Below are 7992 nucleotides of genomic sequence, written 5' to 3'. Positions count from 1 at the left end.
ACCGATGGAGGACGACGCTGGATGAGCACAGGGGGACCAGGTAAGTGAAAAATCTCGGGCTTAACCATCCTTGCAATTTTTTTTTGCCCGAGCGAAGGTCGGGCTTAACTGCAAGGAGGTTAACTTAGGATGCCTTTCCTCCTTGGCATTGTGTTAACACACACCTAAATTATCCAGACCAGCAAATTGACAAAATGTCTGCTTTAATAGTAGTGGTCACACATGCCGATGAGCAAATAATTAGGTGCATTTAGTTAGCAGCACCTGGTTGCTATTTACCCTCTTAAATCTTATGAAAGTGGTAAGGGTGTACCTAATTTTTCACACTCTGATCCAGCATTTGTGCTGTTGTTCATCTACCTGTTGTATAATCTATTGTAATAAAAAAAAAGAAAAAAATGTAGAAAAAAATGCGCAATCTTTGCTAACATTATTAAGTGTCAACAGAAATCATAGTTTTAAAATGACTTTCGGAGAAATGGAGAAGATCTTCTATAGTTTGTCTCCTGTCATAACTAAATGGCCCTGTTGTAATTTGTTACCTTTCTACATAAGCTTGTAAAAATTGGTTGGTTGGTTCACATTGACGTTAACAGTATATGGGACGTTGTGTATTTGCATTGTAAGATGAGGTATCTTCCATTAGGGTCAGAGATGTGTGATAAATAATTGCAGTCAATACTTCAGCTTTTTTTCTTAGTAGAGTTAGCAAAGAATGTTTGAGAATAGTTTGGTAGTGGTAATAGAGGGGGTTTAAAGATAACAAAAGTGAGATTCATGAATCAGGAGGACATCTGGCTTAAGTTTTATTCCAAATATGGTATTGGTTTTGCTAGATTAGCTCTAGTTTTTGAAATAATCACCTCAATTATAACTTCATAGAAAACTAATGAAACATGAAAATTAGGCAAAATTAAACTAGATATGCCTATGTATAAAAAGTAACATTTTTGAAATACTAAATGTCAATATATTCAGTATATTTACACAACTGATTCCAACAAAGTCTTCGAATTACTCTATTTCTATGATTTGTATGATCCTTCTATGCTGATGATCAGGACAATCACGTTGAAGGCTCCAGCAGTAGTTTGCCATCATGTGTCTACCCCATCTGCCCTGATCCCCTTTATATCTTGATGGAACCTCTCCCCTTGTTCCTCACTGAAATCATCAAGGTTTTCTAGAAATTTTTGCAAATGACTATGGAGATAGTGTAGGCGAAGGGATTCCTATCTTTTATCTTTGGTGGTAATCTAGATTGGCTAGCCTGAGTTATATAGTAATTTTGTAGGGTGAAAGGATACATTTGTCGCCAGTACTACATACATGTGTCACCAGAACTACATACATCTGTCACCAGAACTACATTCACATCTCACTAGTTCTACATGCCTTTGTCACCAGTGCTACATTCATGTGTCACCAGAACTACATACATGTAACACCAGTACTACATACATAGGTCACCAGATCTGCATACATGTGTCACCAGTCCTACATATGTGCATCACCAGAGCTACATACATCAGTCACCAGTTCTACATCTGTAACCAGAACTACATTCATGTGTCACCAGTCCTACATACATCTGTCACTAGAACTACATTCATGTGTCACCAGTGCTACATACATGTATCAGCAGAACTACCTACATTTTTCACCAGAAATACATATATGTTTCACCAGTCCTATGTACATTTATCACCAGAACTACATACATGTGTCACCATACCTAGATACATTTGTCACCAGTCCTTTAAACATGTGTCACGAGAACTACAAACTCATGTCACAAGTCCTACATACATGTGTCACCAGATCTATATACTTGTATCACGAGAAGTACATACATGTGTCAACAGTCCTACATACATGTGTCACCAGCTCTACATACATGTCACAAATCCCACATCACCAGCACACCTTTCCTCTATGGTACGGTACAGGTGTCTTCATGGCAGACATTACACACGGTCAGTCCATATACTATACAGAGGGAGATCTGTACATGTCAGGAAATCTTGCATTGTGTATTTATAGTCACTTTTATCTGGCATGAAGAACCTTAGTTCTCTGTTTACTTAGCAATTAGAAGCTTATCTGGCTGGACTGAGAAAAAGGCAATGTAGCTACTTGCCTAAACAGTCACATCAACAACACATTATTCTAAATGTACCAAAAGTCTTTTTCATTTTGTCTCTTGCTCCAGTTTGCCCATGAGATGATCTAAATCAATGATAGCTTCCGCAGAAATCACCTGCATTAAAGTTGTAATTCCAGTAAAAAATAAAGATGTTTTCTGGTCGTCAAAACCCATGTTGTGTTGACATGGTACAGGACTGCATTTAGGATAGTCATTACAGAAAGCGCAACAAAGATAATAAACAACAGACAATAAGGTCAAAACCCATGTTGTGTTGACATGGTACAGGACTGCATTTAGGATAGTCATTACAGAAAGCGCAACAAAGATAATAAACAACAGACAATAAGGCCATCAAACATGTTTTCATTCATATCCTGTATTTACCAATTACCTAATAAAGCAGATGGTTGACTTATAAGACACATACAAATTTATTTCTCTCTTATCCAATTTTTTTATTTGCCTGTACAGCAGTCAGATGTATAAATCAAATCCTCTCACTGCCAGCCATGCAAGTAAAACAATTTTCTACAGCTCAAATATTCAGGGCAAAACATACATTGACATTTTTCTTAGTGTGTGTTGTTTTGAAAACATTTACATTCTGCCTAGATTGTTGAAGATTGTTGGACGTCTCATATTAGTGAAGTCCATTACACAGCTTTAGGCAACAATCCTAAATGTCTACACCTCTCCTTTCCCACATGATAAATAAAATGGGAGTGCTATTTGTTTGGGGGGTCATTGCATGGAATATCTCATACCAACACTTTACCACTTGACTTTGTTCATAAAAAGCATATACACAAGAGGTGAATCCTTTCTACAATCTCACAAAAACTTACAGGTTTTATTGAAAATGAAAGGGTTAATGTGAGAATTATAGGTTGGTCAGAAGATAGTAAGGGTTAATGGTTAATGGTGTTATAAATTGTTATTTAAATGTTATGTAAATGTTATTCTAAATGGTATTTAAATATTTTATTGTTGTTGGTTATTTAATAAATATGCTAAATATTATGTTAATATATGAATATTAATAAAAGTTTGTTATTTAAATAAACGGCTGCTTGCCAGCCATTTAAAATGCATTTCAGGTGTAGAGTTTTTATTTAAGTTAAGGGATGGTTAAAGGGGTGGGGACTGGCAAGGGGTGGAAGGAATTGTTGGCAGTTAAGGGGGGGATAGCTTCAAGGCAAGCTACGGGATAACCTGGTCAAGAGGCTATTGGTATTGCACACTCCAGAAGTAGGCAGTGGGCACTGCATGTGTTGTAAGGAAGCAACTGACACTGCATGTGCAATAGGAAGCACTTCAAGCAGTAAGGGTGCAAGAGGCACAGTGCAAAGTGCAGTAGATGGACGGGGCACTGCATATAGCACTGCAAGTACAATAGAGAGACAGCAGTCACTGACATTGATACTTGGATATAAAATAACTGTCCAGTGACCTGTGTATGCTGGATTTACTAAACAAAGTTAAAGCTTTTCCCAGTTAATCTGTTTCTGATGTCAGGTTTGATATCATTCAAAGCTGAAAACAGATGCTCAAAAGCATAAAATGATTCAAACAAAATAAGGAAAGCAATCCCAAGCAAACGAACTAGATGCAACTCCCCAATCTAACACCAACTATAAACAAGCCCCCACTCAGCCTCAGAAGGGTAGTTTCGCTGTCTCTGTACTCAGTTACCCCCAAGACTTGGGTACGCAAGAATTTGCCTCAAGTGTATGTAGCCCTGTTATGGGGGGGGTAATGTAAATGACTCCCACTAACCAGGCTATGGCGCTAACCTGTAGATAACAGAGAGGATCCTGGGCCTTCACTATGTGGAAGAGTGAGGATAATAATAAAGTTGGCAGTGCCTCCACCCAGGACAGGGTCTCTGTTAGCAGAGGGGGCTCCCTTCCTGGGACATTAACCAGAACTCAGCAAGCAGATAGAAAAAGGCAGACCCCTACATGTACAAGAATTAGCAAATGACTAGAAGCCTGCTGAGCAGGCAGGTCCGCAGTGATAGCAGGGTAGCATGAGTTTAAGTTGTAAGGTGTTAACAGTCTTGAAAACTTGGCCAGGGTTGTATACCAAACAGCAACTAGGCAGATGAGGCATCCAAACAGTCAAAACGTCTCTAGGCCAAAACACATGCAGAGGTCAAATCAGGTGACAAAAAGGGCAAAAGATCAAACAAAACAAGGGTCAGTAACAGGTATCTAACAATAAACACTTACCGGTACAGCAGTTTAAAAATCGACCACTATCAGGGGGAATGAGCATCAGGTCTTAGCCTGAATTAATATTGGGAAGTGATTGACAGGCTGTGTGGGGATTGCAGATGCCTATACCTCCAAGTTCCCAAGGCTCAGACATAGCAGGCAGCAGCAAGGAAAGGACAGTTACTTGTTGGATAAGTACAAGTAACAGTAAAGCTGCGTACACACTTCCAATTTTTATCGTTCAAAATGAACGACGAACGAACGACGAACGATCGATTGAGCAAAAATCGTTCGTAAAAAAAGTAACCAACGACGCCGACGAACGAGGAAAGTCGTTGGAAATGAACGACCGGACTGGTGGATCGGATTGGACGACGATCGTTGACCATCGTTCGTGTGTACGATCGTTCATTGATCGTCCATGGTCTGAGCATGCGTGATGAACAAACGTTCCTGCGGTGCACGTAACTTCCTGTATCGTTCAAACGATCGCATCTATTGTGTGTACAATATCTACGAACGATCGTGTCGTTATCTGTATGTACAGGATCGGTGCTATACGATCGTTCGCAGATATCGTGCAGGATCGTTCGTCTACCAACGATAATAATTGGAAGTGTGTACGTAGCTTAAGGCAGCAAAAAACAGGAGTGCTAATATCCCTATCACTGGTGTGTCCCCCACTTAAACCGGCAGATAACATACCATAGATGAAAATCACAGAAGCTAAATCAGCGTTGGAAGTAACCAGAAGGCAGGGAGGCTGTTGTATGTCGCTGGGTGTCACCATGAGACAGAACAGATGGGCAAAAACTGACACAAAGTTATTATTAGTATTATCAGTCATAATACAATGTAAATTGCAAAACATACTGAATCATAATGATTGTAAGTTGCCTGTACTTACATACACAGTGCACCAAAAAAGCTATGAAAAACATTGAATTATTGTTATTTATGATTTTGTGATCTGTAGCTGCAAATCACAGCGTGGTTTAATGGATTTCCTTGAATAACAGGTGATTTATAAATGTACATTATTAAAGCAATTTTTAATGCCTATAAAAGTATAATTTAATGAATGTTAATAAATCCCTTTGGGCTTAAGGTTACCTGTTTTTTTCTATTTGATATAAAATGAGATTATACTCTTTATATGTACTTACATGTTTACATTGTGCACAGATATACCCGGGTATATATACAGTCTATAACCACAAATACCTCCAGTTATGATCAGTGTCAGGATGAGTTGCAGAGGCTTCTAGAATTGCAAAGATGTCCTGATGGGATGATCCTGAAAAGAGCAGCAAGGAGATCCTCCAGCCAGCAATTGGGCTGTGTATGTTGTGATCCTGTATTGCAGGGATGCAGGCAATGTCTCTGGAGTTCAGGAACAACCTATCTGCACTACCACTTAGACTCTAGCAATCACACTAATCTGCCAAGTGCCAAGTGTGTTTTTAACCTGCTTTTAGGTACCCCGAGTCTGACTCGGGATTACCGCATTTTGCAATTAAAATCGACCCCGAGTCAGACTCGGGATTACCGCAAGGGGGGTAATCAACTTTCTTTCAAAGTCTCTCCCTTGATTGGAATGCACCCATGGGGTAGGCCATAATGGATAAAATACTTTTCCCAGAGTACTTTCGCAACTGTAACTGCTTTTTGATCCTTAGTAGGAAAGGCTTGGGCATATCAAGTAAAGTGGTCAGTCACCACCAGTACATTTCCAATTCCTCTTGAATCATTGCCCCTGATTCATCAATAAAATCCGCGCTTGCTGGAAGCGCGAAAGTACGCGCGGCCATCGATCGCGGATTACCACGGTCCGGACTCGAGTATGCGCGTACACTCGCCTCACTACCAGCCGGATTAATACGAATGCGCGACCAATAATCCGATTCTGCTTGATGAATCAGGGGCACTTTCAATGCAAAGAAAATCTATGCAGACTAAATCCAAGGGACCTGAACTCTGTAAATGCCCTATTGGAGCAGCTCTAGTTGGCAGTGCTTACTGCAAAGACTTGTCACGGTTTCTCTCATCCTGGGCCAGTAGAATCGGTCTTGCACCAAGCCATAAGTCTTCTCAGGACCAAGGTGACCATGATGATCATGTAGACTTCGGAAGACCATCTTCCGAAAACAATAGGGGAGAACCAGTTGACGTCTTCCAGGATGGTCATGATACAGAACCACATGATAGAGCAGACCCTTGTCTATCTTAAACTTCTACCGGTCTCTCAGAAGTGATCCACACTCAGTAGGTAAAGACTTCTTCAACATTCCTGGATCATTAGCACTTACTGCCCAATACAGAGGTCCAATTACAGGATCAGCCTTTTGACTCTCGATCATCCGTTGTGGAGATTTAGAACTTTTCTTGAATGATCCCAGTGCAGCAGGATAGGCAAATATATCAGGCACTGCCTCTGCCCTACTTCCTATCGAATCTCAGGGAGAGCCTCATCTCAGGGAAAGCCATCTGATCTTCAACAAGTGCTGCCATAGCACACAAGGCTCCCACACCAGGACTAGGGACTTCCTCCCATTCACTGTCTTCTGTGTTGGAGATTAGACATGGGGGTCTAGAAAGAGCATCAGCCCCAATGTTCTTTGGACCTGGTTTATACTTCAGGGTAAATTAATATATTTGGATAAGGCTGCCACCCCCTATGCCCTGTAGCATCCAATTTTTCTGTAGCGTCAAAGGGTTATTGTCTGTCCTCACTTCAAATGTAGCTCCGTAAAAATAATCATGTAGCTTATTCACAATGGCCCAGTTGAGCACCAAAAATTCCAACTCCAGTGTACTGGATAATTACGTTCACTAGGGGCGAGGCTGTAGTCCAGTTGGATATTCTTGGTGCAACACACCACCCAGTCCTTCAAACCTAGCTTTAACATGAAGCACATAGGGCTTCCAAGCATCAGCGTACGATAATACTGGTGCTTCGGTTAACTTCTTCTTCAGTTGAGTAAAGGCCTCTTCATATGCAGGTGTCCAGCTTTCTCCAAAGGGACGTTTGGAGGACCTCTTTTGTTTCTCTTGACCATCCACATCATTTTTCAACAGGTCATGTAGCACTTTGGCTGTTTTGGAATATCCCTCTACAAATCGACGGTAGTAACCACAAAATCCAAGAAAAGAACGTAGCTCTGAGTTCGAGGCCAGTTTACCACCACTTCCACCTTAGCTGGGTCAGTGGCTACCCCTTCAGCTGAAACAATGTGGCCTACATAGGTGACCTACAGAACTTGCACTTGTCAGCTGACAGCTTTAGACCCTCTTCTTTATGACGTTGTAGCACTTTAATGAGCTGTTCCTCATGCTCTTCCAACGTAGCCCCAAAACAATGATGTCATCGAGGTACACTAAACATTCTCTGGGCACAGGATCACCAAGAACTTTCTCCATCAACCTTTGGAAAGTGGCGGGGGCACCTCTTATACCTTGTGGCATGCAAGTAAATTGATAGGAGCCCAAAGGACATATGAAGGCTGTCTTCTCTTGGTCTTCAGGGGCCATGGGAACCTGATAGTACCCTGACTGTAAATCCAAAACAGTGAACCAACAGTTTCTATTCAGGGCCTCAAGACCCTTCTCAACTCTAGGTAAGGTATA

This window comes from Pyxicephalus adspersus, chromosome Z, assembly GCF_032062135.1.
Source record: "Pyxicephalus adspersus chromosome Z, UCB_Pads_2.0, whole genome shotgun sequence".
Taxonomy (NCBI): domain Eukaryota; kingdom Metazoa; phylum Chordata; class Amphibia; order Anura; family Pyxicephalidae; genus Pyxicephalus; species Pyxicephalus adspersus.
Note: the sequence above shows the minus strand (reverse complement) of the source record.